Below are 20,040 nucleotides of genomic sequence, written 5' to 3' on the forward strand. Positions count from 1 at the left end.
TAAATGGCCTTAACTTTAAAGCCTGTATTAAAATTATCATACATTTTTTAAAACAACTGCATTTCAAATTAATGCCTGAGTTTCGACTAATCTTCTTACCTTATTCAACTTACGTTTTAATCCAGTGATTTTACAAGTGGCTATTCTACTTATGTGAGTTGACAGGGAATCAATTTTCATATTAAAATGATAAGCCTAAAGCAGATTATAGATTTTATTAAATGCTTTCCAATTCCAAGAACAGCTGTACTAAAAAAAAATATTAACATGTTCTACAGAGATGAATAATCTTTTTCTTCTATCCGACAGTGCAACTGTTCAGACCAAGACCTTAGTAAAAGCTACACCGTAGGTAATATGAAAAATAATGTATTATTTAAATACATTTTAGACATTAGTAATTATAATTGCCTCCCATACTGTCCATGGATTACTTATGGGCTGACCAATCTGTTGTGCTAATATATAACACTATCCCTCCCAATCAATAATATTTATAGTTGTAAAATTGAGATTCAGAATATTTCTCCAGTATTCCTATTAAATAACATTATTACTTAATATAAATAACTTTCCCTTAATATGTCAGCATAGAATGGACTCAGCTGAAATACATTTTTTTGGTGTTTAAATGTATCTACAAGCTGGGCATTGTGGTGCACGCCTGTAATCCCAGCCATTGGGAAACTGAGGCAGAAGAACTGCAGTAAAGCCGAGGCCATCATGGAATACAAGTGAACTGCATGCCAAGAGCCTGTCTGGAAAACAACTTTAAGAATGTACCTGCAGTTAGAGGTAGTGATTGAAACTTACTGTAATCATGGTGACTACATAGAGTGTAGTCACAGAATACCATCTAGGTTAAAACTGAATTCTCTATTATGACTTCAACAAGAGTTTACTAAGCATAAAGAAGTTAAAAATTGACCGTATCATTTTTGAGTATGAAAATAATACCCTACATGAGAAAATACTGCTTGTACACACAAATTTAAGTTCGAATTCCCCTACAAACTGTGAATTCAGGACTGAAATGACAGAAAGTGGACTTTAAAAAGTAGTTCATTTATCGTTTGTGAGGAAGATGCTTTGCAGCATGAACAGCTTTCTCTTCCACTGTCCTAGGAGTTCATGCTCACTGTACTGCTTGCTAGTACCTTTCTGCAACCCCAAGGCATTGTCCCCGTGTTACTGCAACTCTGTCTCCACAGCCGCTGTCAAAAGTCTGAGTAGATCACAGTGCTCTTAAATCTCATCTGTGACGCTTTGCAGAACATGTGTGAGGCCCTTTCCAAAGTGTTTGGGTATTTTGAGAAAGGTAGAGTGACTACAAAGTGGGAGAAAACTGTTAAAATCAGGCCCTGAGTGGGTCTTTCCCAGGTAATAATCTCATCCATGGGCAAGGAGGTAAGGTTTCACAACTTAACTAGGCTCACTTCCCTACAAGTACTCCGCAGTCCTCTCAAAGTGCCTTCTAATTTTCTTCCAATTTTGAGAGAGAAAAATTGCCAGTCCTCCTTTAGCAACTAATACATTTTCTGTAGGTCCAAGTAATTCCATTTGGAGTCCTGGAAGGCTTTCTCCGCTGGGCTTCCTCATTCCTGCTTCCATCTGAGGCCAGAGCCAGAGACTGTATTTCAAGTCTGCAGGATAAGTTCTGTGCCTCTGGACACAAGTGTGTGAAACACACACACATTCACACTGACACTCATACTCACCCCTCCCAGCTCTGACTGGTGGTTGCTGTCTGGAATTCCTAGATGTTATCTTCTTATGAAGACATCACCCTTGGTCTCTACACTGTCACAATCAAGAGTTGGAGTAAATCGTACTCCAAGTCCTCTTAGTCTAACAAGAATTTTAAAAGTCCCCAACTGCTTGGAAAAAAATAAGCACATGTGTCATGGGTAAATCTCATATTTTCTGAGATATTCCAGAGTAAAGGAGGCAAACACGTTTAGTTAAGGAAAACACCATGCTAAATACTCTAGCAAATTATTAAATAAATGTTCAGCCAAGCTGACCCCTTCCCAGGTCTGATCATCAGTGAAGAGAGGGAGGTATAAACTGTTCCCAGTAATATCACTTCAGGTAGAGCTATGGTCTTGTCACCTCTGAGGCACCCACGTCATGTAATACTGCTTGAGCAAACTTGTCTCTTCATCTCTAAAATGTACCAGGCACTTGGCTGGCTCTAGAAAAACACTAATGAATGAAAATAAAGTCTATCAAGAAGGAGTTTAACTTCAAAAGGAAGAAATGGAGAAGTATGAGGACAATTTTAATAATATGAGCAAAGTTATGGAGTAAATGCAAAAAATTAATATGATATGAGAGAAAGTATGATATAGGAGAAATTTTGGTAGCTGAGGCTGAAAGATAACCAAGGTGAAAAGCAGAGCTCATTAAAATCTTTATGCTTAAAATGATAATTATTCACAGTTTTTAATGGGATTAATAACATTCTCGGGGTAACAGATTAGAAATATTAAGATTACACAAGAATGGAAAATTACTAGTGTGCATGCACTTGTCGTAAGTGTTGAGAATAAGTAAACTTTCAAGATGTAGCCAGAAATTATAACTGATGTTCATTAGCTAATCCAAAATTTAGACAATCTAGAGCTACTTAGGAATTGACTTTGTAGAAGTTTGGAAGAAATTAGGACAGGATTTAAAAATGAAATTTAGGGTTCTGTCCAGGGAAATAAGGTCCATTTCACCTTTTTGCAAATAATTCAAGTACATAAGACAGAAGTGGAAATCAGTGTGCAGATTTGGAGCACATTTAGAAAAATGGGAGAAAATGTATCCTAGTAATAGTTTTGCTAGATGTTATAACTGGGACAAAAGGAACAAAAGATACATGAGATGTTTCTTTACACTTTCTTATTTCATTTACACGTGAATGAACAGTAGTCTGAAAATTAAAAGCATATTACAAGAAAAATTAGAGATGGCTAGAATATAAATTAAAAGAAAAATTAGTGATGGCTAGAATAGGGCAATTTTACAAATAGTTACATATGTGGTAGAAATTGTCCTATCTGACACAATAAAAACTATCTTCTTGCCAGTTATTTAAGGTGGTAAAGTACACTGGCACAATTTAGCTTATAATAAGAAGAATTATCGGGCTGGGGATTTAGCTCAGTGGCACTGTGCCTATTTCGCAAGTGCAAGGTCCTAAGTTTGATCCCTGGTACTGAAAAAAATTATTCATAAGATAATTCATATTATCTTTTTGTGTAGTAACCTCACCAATATTGCACTATATTGGTTGGCTTTTGCCTTGAATTTTTGTTTTACTTTTTGATGTTATTGACTGTCTTTATTTTGTGTGTAACCCATACTCAGAAGAAATCACCCATGACTTCTTAGTTTACTTAAACTGTCCTCAGGATTTAAATCTACATCTGAAAAAACCCAAATTTTTTTTACTTGTTTCTTTTTCTCCAGTCTTATTATGTGGCCACATTCATGCCATTGTCAATGTCATTTATTTAACAACTGCCTTAATTTGTAATTTTTAAAAAATTAAACTTCATCAGAATATAATATTTCATCATTTTACTTAGCACTGAGTTGAATTACATAATTATAGTAAATTCAATATGAACAAAATGAGCTGAGAACTAGCAAATCTGAGTCTTGGTAACCAAAGTATCAGCTGTATTGAGAGTGAGTGAAACTCACCACAGTTTCACCATATACTCAGGAATCTGTTTTATAGAAAGCTAAGAATGCACTCACTCTGAAACGACAGAAATTCAAGTCATTAAAAGTAATCTATGACAGAGATCTAATGTTCAAAAGGGATATACACTAAAAAGAATGACTTTGGAATTATCACCTTACTCACCTTAACTAAGATCTTAAAAGATTTGCAATTAAAACCTGGGTAAATGTAAAATTTAATAGAGAAGTAGCTCTTAGAAAAAGTAACTGACATTTAATCCTGAAAAGAGGAAGAAAAATTGTGGAGGACACAGAGTTTCCATAGAGCTAGATTATAAACTAAAGAATTGCAACACCATGGGAATGATCCCAAGAAATAGTTTTAAGTAAAATACATTATTTAAAGAGTTATCAATAATATAAGGTGGTTGAGTGAAGGAGAATCATGCTGCTTTCATTTCAATAACTATGCCTGGTGATGAGTAATTTTTATAGAACGGAAGCTGTATCAGTCAGCTTTCCTGTGGATTGGACACAGAAACACTATACCCACAATTTTAAGAAGAGGTTTAATTTGGCTCATGGTTTCAAGGGATTCAGTCCATAGTGGGCTGACTCTGAGGTGGAAACATGACAGGAGAAGGATGTGGTGGATCAAAGATGCTTAGTCCATGGTGGCTCCAAAAAGAGCAAGGGAACAATGGGAGAGAGGAAGGGGCAGGGACCACATACATACAGTACCCAAGGTCCGGCCACCAGAAGCCACTGGACACACCCAGAAATGTGCTTGGAAGTTTCCTAGACAGCTCTTAAGCTAACCAAGTTGACAGTCTTAACTACCGCAGACATCCTAGGAGCCATACATACAGTACTGAGTTTGAAAGAGAATTTTGGGATAGGAAAGTATATGAAAAGCGTTTTAGAATTTTCACGAAGAGGCCAAAAGAAATGGAATTATGACTGCAAAGACTGCAAAAACAATTTTAGTTTTTAAATGATGTCCAAGGTTTGTGAAAATATGACGGTTTAAAAAATTTTGTAGGTATATAAATGTTTATGCAAGTTAAATCCTTTACATACTAATTAAAAGATTTGAACATGTAGTTGAAATATCCTTTAGGGTCAAATTCTGTAAAGAAATTTCTTTTTGTTCACTTATATTATTCAGTTAAAGTGATTTGGGGAGGGAGACTTTTTTTTACGAAAACAAATGTAATTTATTGATCTTTCCTTTTAGTACCATTTATCATTTTTCTTTTCAGGTAATAATTAAATGTGAGGGAATATCATTATACCAAAAAGCTTTGGTAAGACTAATACTATAAAATATGAAAAGTGACTTGATATTCTTATATATAAAAAACATTATTTAAACAATATAGAAAATAGAAATAAGAAAATATGTTTTTAAATGCTTACTATTTTAACTTTATATGGAGTATCTTCACAATTTTCACTGAACATAAACTTTAATGTACTTATATTTTCATTAAAATCATTAGTCAAATATTCCATATTCTTTTTCATTTACCATCCATCCTATTATTATTGATATAACCTATTAGATTAAAATGTCATAATTTAACAATAATTACAAAAGTCAAGGCATTTTTAATTTCAGCATTAAATTATATGGCCCATTCTATTTCATAATTAAATTAAATTTTTTGTTTACTATTTCTTGACCAATCAAAATAATAATAAAATTTCTGTGCCAGGATTAATTTCATGTGTTATTTCTTAGAAAATAGAAGTGCTTTCAATTTTCTCCCTGTGTTATTCTTGCAATTTTGATGTTTTTACAATTAGTGAACTAAAATTTAAGGCACTTTTATGATCTATAGAGTCAATAGCAATGTATTTTGGTTATTAAATCAATATTTCTTTGAATGCATTGGATAATTATGGCTTGTGACCAACACTATTCATCTTATGGTGTGATTGCCCCAAGACTACCTAGATACTTTCTATTCTTTTTCTCAGAGAAAGAAGGAATCTGTAAGACTCATTTATTCATAAATTAGCAATGCCTTTTCATATAGCTCCTGATGACACAAAAATATCATAGGAAAAAATGTCTTCTGTGTTAAATCAGACCAGGGAGTCAAAATGCAGCAAAATATTCAAGTTGATTCTCTGAGTCCTCAAGGTAGACTGAGTCTCTCAGCCTTGCCTCTGAAAATGTCTGTGTTCCTTGAAAAGACTGTCCTCATGAACACTGCAGAATGACTTATCTTAGTTTCCTCTACTAGTTTCCTCTACTTACTAAGGGCACACATAGTGCAACAGATACAGGAGGGCAGACACTTTGCCCATGGCTTTTAAACGCTGCCAGTTAGATCATCTGACATTTTCTTAGGATCACCTCATACATTCCCAACTACAATATATGTATAATGGAAATAAAATGACGCTATTATGTCAGAGCTGCTGTTTTGGTACGGAAGTGTAGTTCAGAATCCTAAGAATGGAACTAGATCTCCTAAACTTGAGAAAAAGAAAAGATTCGTCTCTTTATGAATGCAGAGTCTGGTATTTAGGAGCACAATCTTCGGAAGAGGACTGCTCCTGAAAACTACATGCTGTGATCTGAATGTTTATGATCCTTCAAACGCATATGTGGAATCCTGAGTTACAGTATGATAGGGTTGATAGTACTTGGATATGGAGCCTTTGGGAAAATAACTATGGTTAGATCTGGTCATGAGTATGGAGCCCTAGGACAGGATTGGTATCCCTGGAATAAGAGGGAAGCGCAGAGATTTCTCTCCTTCCCAGGGAAAGGCCATGCGAGCACACACTTGGGCCTCACTCACGAGAGCTAGCACTCCGATATTCTGTTTCTAGCCCCCCGATATTCTGTTTCTAGCCCCCAAAACTAAGAGAAAATGCATTTGTGTTTAAGCCACCCAATCTTTGATGTTTTATGATGACAGCCTGAGCAGACTGCTATGGTGGGGGTATGCTTTGACTGTACTGTCACCCTGTGGTTTCATGGGCTGAAATTTAATCCCCATTGTGAGGAACTGAGAAGGTGGAAACTGAAGCCAACCATGGTGTTTAGAGGTGCAGACTGGGAAGTGATGAAGATTGGATTAGATCATGAGGGTAGAGCCCTGATGAGTGGATCCTGGTGAGCGAGTTTATAAGAGCGAGAGGGGTCAAAATGAGCGAGGGTACGCGCGTGCGCGCGCGCGCGCACACACACACACACACACACACACACAGGCTCTTGCCTTGTGGTATCCTGCACCACATTGTTACACCACTATCAAAACGACCATCACGGGATAGGACCCCCCCATGAGCTGAAATAAACCTCTCTTCATAGGGCTCTCCCAGTCTTCAGTGTTGTTACTGACAACACAAAACTCAATAAAACATGCAGGACTGGACGAGTCGGTTAACCTCTCTGAACCACAGCTTCTTATACATAAAATGCAAGGATAATAATACCCACCTCATAGTGTTTTTATGAAGATAGAATGATGTTCTTACACACTGCTGCCATAGAGTGAGCTCTCAAAAAGTGGGCAGTCATGTCCAGCCACAGTTCCTGCCTGTTGGTGGACGGGTAATCTGAAGCAGAATCTGAGACAGAAATTTTTGTGGAAAAGGTTTATTAAACATGTGCTCCCAGAAGAAATTATGCGGAGAATAGGGAAAATAGGAAAGGAAACGGAATGAGGTAAAAAGGTCATTATTTCTAGAGCAAGCAAAGAAAGACAAATACAGCCCTGTCCCTCAGGACCTCCCTCAGGAAGTACTGCATGCACTTGCCTGTATGTCTTGATTGGAAGCACGTGAGCTTCAGGGCAAATCCATCAAACACCAGCTCAGAGAACTATGCGGACACAGAGTGCCCGTTTCTTTCACCTCTGCAAATGTAGGGAAAGTGACACTAGTATCCCAAGGGAAGGTCTCAGGGGTCGGTTTCTGGAGCAGACCCTTAAAAATAAAATCAGAGAAATTGGAGAGGGCATACAGAAGAGCAAAGGAAATTCTAGTGTCTCCTACACTGGTTTTATTTTCTACTCTTCCTTTATAGTCTACCTTTCTACCTCATTACACTCATACACGGTTCTTGTTTCTAACTGGGTTTTATTTGATTTTTCTTCACTCCATCTTCATAAGTTTCCAAAAATTACTCCATAAGGAGACCCTGCGAAATAATTTTACATGGAAGAAGGCATGGAGAGACAGTTCTCCATGTGGTTCTCATATTTCTGCAGCTGTACAAGTGAGACACCGAATCCTCAGTTTTACATTATTTTTTCTACATGTTAAACAATGAACAACCTGGGGAGAGAGTGACAGGTTCTCTCTCTGAAGCAAAGAGACATATTTACTGTCTATTACTTAAAAACTGAAAAAGAAAAATCACATGCCCTTAAATCAGTGTTCCTCTTCTCTAACACAGTGAACTAAGTGAATTATCACTTGGCCTTTTTTTATAAAACTTTCACTGAAGCTCGCAGAACCAGCCCCAAAATGTTGAGATGCTTTTGAGTGATAAAATTCCCTTCATCATGAATGCCTCTTCCCTTTTCCAGGACCCATGGATTGTGGCTAGCTAACTGGTTAACTTTCAAGTAGGGTGCAATCTCAGACTCTTCATTCATTTTGACTTGACACGAAATTCTCTTTGATTTGATGTCACTTATTATTGATTCACACCATTTTTATTTTTTTCACGTCAGTCACTTTCTCCAACCGTCTTCAGTCTCTTTTTCATTAATAAAGCATAGGCAAACAAAAAAGTGCTGACTTAAAATACAAACATTATGCCTATGTCTTACCGTACGTTGCTAATTTGTAACAAAATATTACAAAAATGATTTTACATGGGGAAAACAATTCTGAATTCTATTGCACACATATGTTTATAGCTGATAGCCATGACTATGAAGGTGTCAGAAATATTGAGGCCAAAGCAAAGGCACCAATTTACATGAATAATTAAGAATCTAGTGTCCATTACGGCATAGAAATTGACAGAAATATACCAGAACAAGCTGTGATCCTCCTCCCTAACCTGTGCTGCTGATTTTTTTTTATCAGGAAGTCTTTATTTCAGTACTCAATTAGAAGAGAGAAACATAGATGAACAGAGAAAATCATCCCATGAGGAAATGACTGAAGCTCTTTAAATGAGAATTCTCCCAACAGATGAACAAATATAGTTTAGGGTTTTGAAGAGTACCTGTATATGCCACTAATCACAAATTAAAATGTGTTATTTATTCATGTCATAGAAATGAGAGAGAGAGAGAGAGAAAGAGAAAGAGAGAGAGAGACAAACTGGGAAAGAGTCAAGAAGAAAAGTTTTACATGCCAGTTATTATAATGTAGGCTGTAGGCACATGATCTTGAACAAAACAACCTCCCTGTGGCTTAGGGATTTCCCTCATTAAGAGAAGGAAGCTGAATTAAATCATCCCTAATTAAATGAATGGACCACATTTTGCAAAGAGTTACCATCAATCACTAGGTGTCCTGGTTCTGAAACACTCAATAAGAAACTGTGATATTTTTACAACAAAATACCATAGTTAAATTAATTGGATAAAGTCTCATAAGAATATATACATCTGGAGTAGAAACCAATACATTATATGTGTTATATTCTGGCATCTTGATTCAAAAGATGCAAGATTTTAAATGCTTTGCGGACTGGTTATTTGTACCTCGTAGGTAGCAGGTAATTCTCTATTCATCTTTACAATTTGCAAATGAAAACTATAAAATTTAAAAGTTGTTCAGTTTTTCTCAAATATAAATATAAATTTTCTAATATTCTGATCTATTTCCTTTTACCTGAAGCAGTTTCTTACTCTGACAGTTAGTCGGGGCATAAAAATCTATTGTGAATGAATGAAGAAGAACAGCATTGGCCGTAATCATTTATAAAAAGAAATGTGTATAAGAAAGGAATATAGTTTTTATTCTTTTCAGCTTCAGTCTCATGATGCTCTTGGAAAACTGTAACAGATTTAATACTAGTGTTCTGACTCTGCTATAAATCTCTGGCACCCCCAACTGAGATACTGCAAGAATAATATGGTTGAAAGTCAGGTACACCTGCATGTCAAAAGATGCAGTGTTCTTTCTCTGGAGGCAAAAATAGATGGTGAGATTAAAATAAAGAGCATTATACAGGCTCTACAAAGTTGTCAAGGAAGGGGCAAATACATATTCGTTATTGAATTACTTTTAAAACAAACGGTAGCAAGAAGACTACATTTCACATGATGAAAAAATGTTGAATAAAAGAAAAATTATTATAACACACTTCCTGAATGTCTTCCCCAAAGTCAGTTTCTTCCCAAGTCACCAGTTCTTATCTATGCAGCCCCTGGTGTCTGAGGTAATCACCTCCTTATCATTTCCATCTTCTGAAACTGAGTTTTCTCTTTTCAGCAAATTTCATTTGCAAGAACTCCTCATTCGTAGAGTTAGTCCTGCATAAATAGGATAGGGCTGTTTAAGACAGTATGCAAATAGTAATTGAGGGTCATTAATTTACAAAACATTAACATATATAACAGTCTTATTCTTAAGGTTAATCTTCAAAATAATAAAAATATATTCAAAATTCCATATTCAAGCACAAGTGAATAGACTGTAGTTAAGTACAAGTAAGTAATTTGTTCAAGGTCATATGCTAAAAAAACCCTAGTAAACAGTGTGTGTGTGTGTGTGTATTAAATTGTAGTGCCTCCATATAGTAGAGGGATAGTCAACATTAAAAAAGTGTTACAAAGCCATAAAAAGTTCATAAAGAAAATTTTAAGCAAAGAAAATTAAGTGCATACTGCTATGTGAAGAAGCCAGAATATTGTACCATTCAAATATTGTGTCATCCAAATAATATGTCACACTAAAACGTCTACATGGAAATAAAATCAATGGTTGTCAGCAGCTAACTAGGAGGAAGGAAAGGGATGAAAAGATAAAGTATTGGAGAAGTTTTTTTTTTTTTAGACTAATGACTATTCTGTGCAAAGCAACAAATGAACTTCAATGCAAACCATGGACTTCGCTTAATGACAAGGTATTGATGTCAGCTCATATATTGGAACATATATCCTACAACTATATATGATACAAGATGTTAATAATATTATTATAATAATAAAATGTACATAGGAAAGAACTGTATTCAATAACTCGCTGTACTACTTGCTCGATTTTATCTGTCAAGAGAATGTTTATATGTAGATTCTTTATTGTTTTTACATATGAATGTCCAATTGTTTTACTACCATTTATTTTAAAGACATTTTGTTTGATTTGCCTTATCCCCTTTGCTGAAGATCAGTTGACTATATTTATGGATCTAGATTGAGCTCTTTATTCTGTTATATTGATTGACCTGTCTAATATTTCACAAGTCTTAATCACTGTAGCTTTATAATAAATCATAAGGTCAAATAGTGTTAGTTTTTCAACTCTTCTCCATTATTGTATTGGTTCTTCTGGGTCTTTTGCTTTCCAAATAAACTTTAGAATAAATTGCAAATGTTCAGAAAATATTTTTCTGATATTTTGATTGTGATTGTTATGAATCTATAGATCAAGTTGGGTAAATTAACATTTTAACATTGTGTCTTCCTCTCCTTGAACATTTCTCTATTAATTTGTCATTTCTTTCAATAGGATTTTGTATTTTCCTCCTATAGATTTTTGATGTATTTTTCTAGTTTTATACTTAAGATTTTCATTTTTATTGTGCTAATACATATATACTTGCTATGCATTGAATTTTATCTTCTCCAATCCGTAGGTTAAAGCCCTAGTCCTCAATGTGACTATATTTGCAGATAAGACCTTTAAGAAGGTAATTAAGATTACATGAAGTGATAATTAGTCTAATCCAGAAGGACATGTGTCTTTAGGAAAAGAAGAGACAGCAAGACTGTTTTCACACTGAGCAAAGTCTATGGCAAACATGGGGACAATATGGGTATCCAGAAGCTAAGGCGAGAGATCCCAGGAGAAATCAAATCTGCCAAAAATCTGTTCTTAGAATTTTAATCCTCAGCACTACAAGAAAATCACCTGTCTGTGCTATTTTTGTTATGTCTATCCAAAGCCTACTATATAGTAGCATTGATGTTTTTTTTTTTATTTCAAAATTCTAAGTATTTATTGCTGCATGGAAAAATAGTTAACTTTTATATAGTAAACTTGTGCCTTGCCATCTTGCTAAAATTATTTATTATATATAGGATTATTGAGGAGAATCTGAGAATTTCTATGTAAACAGTTATATTTTGTATGAACAAAGACAATATATTAGTCAGATTCCCCTTCAGTGAGACATGAAACCAAGCCTCAGAACTTAAAATAGGAGAGATTTAATTTGGTTCATATTTTCAGGGCATTCAGTTCATGATTAGCTGGCTCCAAGGTAGAAACATCATTGTGGAAAGACATGGTAAAGCCAAGATGTTATTTCATGTTTTAAATTTTTTTCTCCTATTATGACACAGAACTGATAAGGGTTCTGGAGTTGATCAGTTACCTCTCTTCCAGGTCAGATAAGGCTTTGATAAAGTACTTTACCCTAGAAAGCAAAACTCTCTTGTGGAGATAGGTAGATGCTTATTTCAAAATGGCTACATTTTCTCCAAATGTATCACAAACTTACTTTTCCTTTTCTCCTGACCCAAACATAAGGAAATGATTCTTCCATTTTTGCAGTGAACGCCTAGCACAATTAGATGACCCTTCTAAGATGGGTTCCATTAGAGTTTTAATTCTCAAGCTATTCCACACTCAGCCTGCAACAATCATCAACATTCCTCACAAAAGGTTTCTACCAGGTACTGGCTTCAGTTATTTCTGTGCCAAGTAAGCTGATCAGGGCTGTGATTATTGGTATTTGCCCATTTGTCCAGATTTTTGAGAGATTTGTTCAGTAACCTCAATTCTCTGTAGAATTTCCCAAAATTCACTGATTTTTTTTCCTTTCAATTTTACCTAGATATGTCAGCAGGAATAAAGATTTCCCACTCTTTAGATGACTAATCTCAAGCCAGAGGTCTGTGAAAGAGGATTTTAATTTTATTATTGTTTGACTGGAATTGAGAAACCATACCAAAGAGCTGCTGAAGAAATTCCCTATAAAGAGAATGAAAGTCCAACTAATTAAAGTGCAAAAATGTACAGTAATCTTAGACCTGAGATTTACTTGTGAACTTCAGTAAATCTCTGTTTGCTTTGTAGATCTGCTCTGAATGTTATTTTGCACCAATCAAGAATTGTTCAGTTACATATGGCAGAAAGCCAACTTAATTTAGCTAGAATCAAAAAGTTACTTGTATAACTCACTCGGAAGTCCCCAAGCCAAGCTGATCTCAGGCTTGGCTGAATCTAGGAGCTGAGTAATTGTAGTTAGAGATTCACCTCTGATACCCCAGTAAGCAAGGAGAGGAGACACAGTGCTCTGCGTCCTTAAAGGACAATGCACTTGCCTGTTTCCAAATTATTATCTAAACTCCAAAGCCAGGCTGCTTCCCTTGTTATGTAATAAGAGCTGGTCTCTTCCAGCATTACTTGGCAGACAGCATGGTGCAAATCTTTGCAGATATAGGGTAATATAAGGACAGAACAGGGGCAAAGGGCATCTCTTCCTCACTCCAGTGCACTTTCACTACCTTGATTCTTTCTGTTGTTTCTTGCTACTGCTAGTACTGTATATAGAATTTATACAATAAATTACACTCTGCACAGCTATAAGTCTGAAGAAAGCTTCCCCATGGAGAGCACACTGCCCTGGCTTTGGCCCAGTGACCACTTTAACAATGACAATGACTCCAACCTCACACCCGACGTGTGCTCTCCAGCCAGCCTGCGAGCTCCAGATGTTTCAGCTTCTTTCTCCTGCTCACTTCCCAACAGTGTCAGTGTAAGAAAGAAATCTGGACTGGCAGATCAGCTTTGCCAGTCCAAACTATAATTTGTCAAAGTATCTCCAGTATCAGCTCACCCATACCATACCACAGTATATTTCTGAGTTGCCAGTTTGGTTCTCATCCTCAAGCCTCGGCCCCACAGCATCCTGGTGAGATATTTCCTGCTTCCCTGAAGACTGCAAAGATGATTGACCAGGAGGGACCCACAGAGCTTTTTGCCACTCAGGTTTGCAGCCATACTTCCCAATTCCCCAGTGAGGTCTGCCCTCAGCCTAGAGAAGAAATCCCCTTTAAATTCCTTCCTTGAATGCTCTATGGTTGTCCTATATGTGAGGCTCTCTGAGAACCTTTAGAGTTATGTTCCTGTTATAGTTAATGATTTTATATTAATTTCTCCCTGTTCAAATTGCGTTGTGGTTTATGCCTCTGATTGGATGCTGATTGATTTCATGTACCATGAAAATACAGAAATTCCCGAAGTATAAATAAATTCTCAGAAAATATAATTCAACCAGGTTATAATTCTCTGTTTTAAAAGGCAACATCATATGAAATCATTAGACTATACAGGGAATGATCAAACTACATGGTAAATGTTTAAATGTCTAAAGAAAAAGTATTAAGGTTAAGAGTGTCTTAGTCAGTTTCCTTCTCTCTAAGATCAAATACCTGACACCGACAATTTAAAAGAGGAGATACAGATTTTGGCTCATGTTTTTTAAAAGGATTTTAGCCTAAGTGGCCTGGTTCCAGAGCAGGCAGGGCATGGTGTAAGCATCTGGTGGAGGGAGGCTGCCCATGTTCTGATGGCCCCAAAGCAGAGCGCACAGGCAGGAGCTGGGAGCAACAGACCCTGCCTCGTCACGTCGCCCGTGACTCACACATAGTGAGGTCCCAGGTCCTGGCAGTGCAGCCAGCTAATGAACTCCTCCCTGGATGGATTCACACAGGAGTATGTCATCCGTATAACTCTGTCACTTCCAAAAGCCCTGCCTCTGGGGGCATGAGGGTTTTGGGTTCATCCTAGTTCCATACAATAACAAAAGTTCACATTGCCGTTAATCTACCTCAACATACTCTCCTTGGCTTAGAACATGCTTATCCCACCATTCTTCTCATTTTCTGAAGCAGTTCTGGAAGTCCTCTTCTGTGAGTGCCTTTTAAAGTATGATAAAAATATGGAGAAGGCTGCTAATAAGTGCCTACCGATGGAAAGGAAGTCTTCTAAAAATATTATAATGTGTCTTCACCCAACTAGGCACCATGCAACTTCCATCTCCTCCAAAGTCAAAATGACCATCAAAGGTAAATATTTTGCAAATATCCAAGATAGCTAAACAGCTGTGATGATGTAACTGAAGACGCTCACAAAAGAGGACTTCCAGAACTGCTTCAGAAAGGGGAAGAAGCCAGGCCTGGTGGTGCACACCTGAAATCCCAGCACTCCGGAGGCTGAGGCAGGAGGATTGCTGTAACTTTGAGGCCAGCCTGGACTACGTGTTGAGTTCAAGACCAGCCTGAACTACAGAGTGAGAACTTATCTCAAAAAAAAAAAACAAAAAAAACAGAAAGGGGAAGAATAGTACAATTAGTGTATTCAGTGAGGAGAAGCATTTTGAGAGGAATTAATGGCAATGTAGAATATTTTTTAAATATTTCAACATTTACATCAGATAAGAAGGAAGCATCTTGTTGTGGTTTTTCATTTGTTAGTTTCTTCCAAAGTTACTATGTTTTAATTATAGGTATAATTTTTTAGTGCTAGGATCAAGTGGTTTTCACATTTTTTTCTCCTGAATGAATGGTATATTTAAGTGTTCCTTTTTATTATATCCAATTCAAGGAGCAGAAAAAAATAAGAACATTACTATACTCTTTGATGAATAGTTACTTATAGCTAGACAACATTTATGAATAATATATATGAAAGAAAGAATAATCAAATTTGTGAAAATCAGCCTGTTATAAATCTATGCATACATTCAATTTTGTTGAGAAGCATATATTTTTATCAACTTTCACCAATTATTTATTTCTTATTAGTAAAAAGAAATACTTTATTGAAATTGTTTCATCAATTTTTAAAATAAATTCTTGCTAGAAATTGCAGTGAATTTTCTTATGCTGTTGTTAAACTTGTCAATAGTCCCATTATCTTTTTGCCAGGTATTTATTGCTTTATAAATATCAGTTTCTTAAATTTTTAAAAGTTATGTCACTATTGGGGGCTGGGGATTTAGCTCAGTGGTTTTGCCACCTGCTGTGCAAGCATAAAGACCCAAGTTCAATCCCCGGTACCCCCCAAAAAAATGTTATGTCACTACTTTTATTTTAGTAAGTAGATACCATTTGGGGACATTTTAAAATAAAGAAAAAGAAGTATGTTTTTTAACGTTACATGTTAAGAAATTATTAAGTGTGGGGCCGGGGATTTAGCTCAGTTGTTCCGCTGCCTGCCTCAAAAGTGCAAGGTCCCAAGTTCGATCCCTGTACCCTCCCCCCCAAAAAATTATTAAGTGTGGAATAAGAAGTTGCAGCAGATGAAACAGTTTGCACACTGAACCCCATTGGTCATTAGGTTCAAAGGCTAGATAAGCCATTTAGTCATGGAGAACACACAAGATATCAACATGTGCTATAGCCGAATTTATACATTATGAGCCTTCTGAGTGGCCCACAAATACTGAAAACAGAATGCTGATCATCAAATACTCAGGAGCCGTATATTTTAAAATGTAAACTATGTTCTGTAAATGCTTTGGCTGGAGGAAAAGTTTCATGGTCATTTTTCACGATTATATAGGAAGGAGAAGACTTAGTCCTTGCAGAAAAGATGAAATTCCTTAAGAAAATATAACCACTAAATTTCACCACTTTCCATCTGGAAGAAGAAAGGGTAATTACATGATTGGTGGCAGAAAGTAGACCAGTGATTGCCATTAGAACCTGGAATTTCCGCAGATACCTTCTGAGGACCTTAGTATCTGTTCGTCGAGACTGAGAGCACCCTGAGCAGAAGCTGGCATTTCCCCAGGTCATCAGTGACATACCCAGCCCTCCTGGTCCCTCCCAGGTAGGTGAGCGCCCGCTCTGGGAATGAGAGGTCTGAGAAAAGGTTCGTGACAGTATTCATTCAGACTGAAGCTGGTTGCTACCTTAAGTTTCAGTCCATCTCTGTTGCTGTCAGAGGTCAGGTAATGTATAAAGCGTGAAGTTTGGGCGGCGGGGAAAGCATGCACTAGAATGGCTGCTGGAAAGAGGCATAAGGAAACAATTTCCAGGCCTGCTGTGTCCAGCCCGAAATATGAGAAAAAAATTATTAGAAAGTGTCGGGCACACCGGAGAGAGAATGTTAAAGCCCCACGGTTGGCTACAATGGGAAAGATGGGATTCCATGCTCTTCCACCAAGAGTTAATGGGGGACTGACTAAGATCAAAGTCCAAGGCTTTTTCCGTCTGTAATCAGTCCCTTTTTGCTTTCTTTTATGACCACATGAAACTTGAGAAGCAGCCTAAAGCTATATCATCTAGTGGAGTTGGCCAGTTCCCAAGTGTCCAACAAGAAAGCCTGGTTAAGGCTGCTATGGCCGCTGTCGTTCCTGGTGATTTGTCAGAAGTAAGAGATACCCAGAAAGTCCCTTCAGGGAAATGTAAGCATGGTGAAACCAAACCAAGAAAAAACTTTCCTTACCAACTGTGTGACAAGGCCTTTAACAGGGTTGAGAAATTAAAGGTTCATTCCTACTCTCACACAGGAGAGAGGCCCTACAAGTGCCCACAACAAGACTGCACCAAGGCCTTTGTTTGTAAGTACAAATTACAAAGGCACATGGCTACTCACTCTCCTGAAAAAACCCACAAGTGTAATTATTGTGAAAAAATGTTTCACCGGAAAGATCATCCAAAGATTCACCTCCATACACACGACCCTGACAAAGAGACATTTAAGTAGGAAGAGTGTGGCAAGAGCTACAATACCAAGCTTGGGTTTGAACGGCACTTGGCTTTGCATGCCACAACCAGTGGCGACCTCACCCGCACGGTGTGTTTGCAGACTTTCAAAAGCACAGGAGTGCTTCTGGAGCACCTTAAATCTCAGGCAGGCAAGTCATCTGAGGGTGTGAAAGAGAAAAGGCACCAGTGCAAGCATTGTGATCACAGGTTCTACACCTGAAAAGAGACACATGGTGGTGCACACTGGAAGACAGGACTTCCTCTGTCAGTAATGTGCAAGGAGATCGGGAAGAAAGGATCACCTGACTCGACATATGAAGAAAACACACAATCAAGAGCTTCTGAGGGTTAAAACTGAACCAGTGGATTTCCTGGATCCATTCACCTGCAATGTGTCTGTGCCTGTAAAAGATGAGCTCCTTCTGGTGATGTCCGTACCTTCCAGTGGACTGTTATCAAAGCCATTCACAAACACTTTGCAGGTAAACCTCTATAACACTCCATTTCACTCCATGCAGAGCTTGGGATCTGCTCACCAAATGATCACAACTTTGCCTTTGGAAATGACGTGCCCAATAGATATGGATGCTGTTCATCCCTCTCACCGCCTTTCTTTCAAATATCCATTCAGTTCTACCTCATATGCAATTTCTATTCCTGAAAAAGAGCAACCATTAAAGGAGGAAATTGAGAGTTATCTGATGGAGTTACAAGGTGGCATGCCCTCTTCATTGCAGGATTCTCAAGCATCATCATCTAAGCTAGCGTTGGATCCTCAGGGTGCGTCCCTAGATGATGGTGCAGGGGACCTCTCCCTATCAAAAAGTTTTGTCTCCATCAGTGTCCCCCTCAAAACACCAACATTGGATTTTTCTCAGTTGTCTAATTTCACACCATTAAATGGTCTTGCCTATATATATAAAAAAAGTTCATCTGTCTCACAGTTCTGGACATTGAAAGGACCATAAGCATGTTGCTAGCATCTGTCCAACTTCTGGTGGGGGCTTATTTTCCACATTGTCACATGGGGAGGATATCACGTGCAGAGATGGCTTTTATAACACATCTCAGAGCAGCCCTTTAGTCCATGAATGGGTCCATTCAACCTAGTAACCAAATCACCTCTTCAAATTTGTATCTGGGCCTATCTTTTCATACCTTACACTGGGATTAAATTTCACTGTGGGTTTTAGTAGGGACTTTTAAATCATAGCACTAAAATGTATAAAGTCTAGGTCTTTGGTATTGTATACAACTGAATGTGTTGCTTCAGTCTTGAGGTTTTGTGTGCTATAAGCCAAAAATAGAAAACTTTCTATGGTAGAATACTTCTTTTTCATCACATTCTTTTATTTCAATTTATTGAATTCCATTACATATATTTACAGGAATAATCCAGACCTAATATACTGTTTCATAAAGTAGCACATGTGTTGTGAGCCTGAACATGTGTGTGTGCACCTGTGTGTTCATGAAAGTGATTCTCTCTCTCTCTCTCTCTCTCATTAATAGCAACTCTCATTTTGTCTTTGCTCACAATGTCTGCTCCAGGGTTTTTTCTGACTCTAACATGAATCCTTGTAGTTGTCTTACCAAGTTGCGTAAGAATTATTTATAATTTTGCTGATGGTTCTGAGAAGAATGTGGCTTCGCAGGTGTAATACAATTAACAAGAGCCCTGGAAAAGAAGAGAAAGGATGCCAATCAATCATTGGTGGGCCTGTTTATCATTTTACTCTGGGACCGCAAAAAGAAATCCTTAATCCAATATAACTCCCCTAAAATATGTTCTGACAAGGGCCCAAGAAAATAAACAACCCCTTTGTTGTTGTTGTTGTTGTTGTTGTTGTTGTTGTTTGGTACCAGGGATCGAACTCGGGTCCTTGCTCTTGCGAGGCAGGCGGTGAAACCACTGAGCTAAATCCCCGGCCAACAACCACTTTTTGAATCTCCTCAAACACATTTCTTGTGCCCCAGATACATCCTTCTTTAACTATAGCTTGAGTCCCCTCTCCTGCTCTCCTCAACCCGTATAGGAACTAATTTTTGTAAAATTATTTCCAAAAGTCTACCATTCCAGTGAATGGTGTTAAGATACTTTCAAAAACTGTTATGAAGTAACCACAGCTGCTCGCTTATGTAACAGAATCACCAGACTCTATCTTCATAAACAGATGAAGACCAGAGGTAACAATTGAATCGAGCAAAGAATGGAAATGTGCAGACCTTGCCATATCTTACATAAGCCCAAATATTTAAAGAGGGCCTTAGAAAACTGACAAGTAAAGAATCAAAACAAACATGGATATGCAGAACTTCTATTGAGCTCTGAAATAGAAATTATACCAAAGGAGAATCTGCTAAGAATCATAGGTCTACTAGCAAGAATACTTGCAGAAAGGAGCCTTGGCAGAACCAAAAAGATACTAAAAGTAAAAACAAAAAGGAAGGCAGGCAGGGAATTTAGCTCAGTGGCACCTCGCCTGCC

General features: G+C 37.2%; 1 pseudogene; it reads left to right on the forward strand.

Annotated features, from left to right (window-relative positions):
• Positions 1–16,988: 16,988 nt before the first annotated feature.
• LOC101721705 (zinc finger protein PLAG1 pseudogene) lies at positions 16,989–19,400 on the forward strand (annotated as a pseudogene).
• Positions 19,401–20,040: the final 640 nt, after the last annotated feature.

The sequence above is a fragment of the Heterocephalus glaber genome, unplaced genomic scaffold (assembly GCF_053883595.1).
Source record: "Heterocephalus glaber isolate CG9 unplaced genomic scaffold, H.glaber_assembly_v1.0 deba00000347, whole genome shotgun sequence".
NCBI lineage: Eukaryota > Metazoa > Chordata > Mammalia > Rodentia > Bathyergidae > Heterocephalus > Heterocephalus glaber.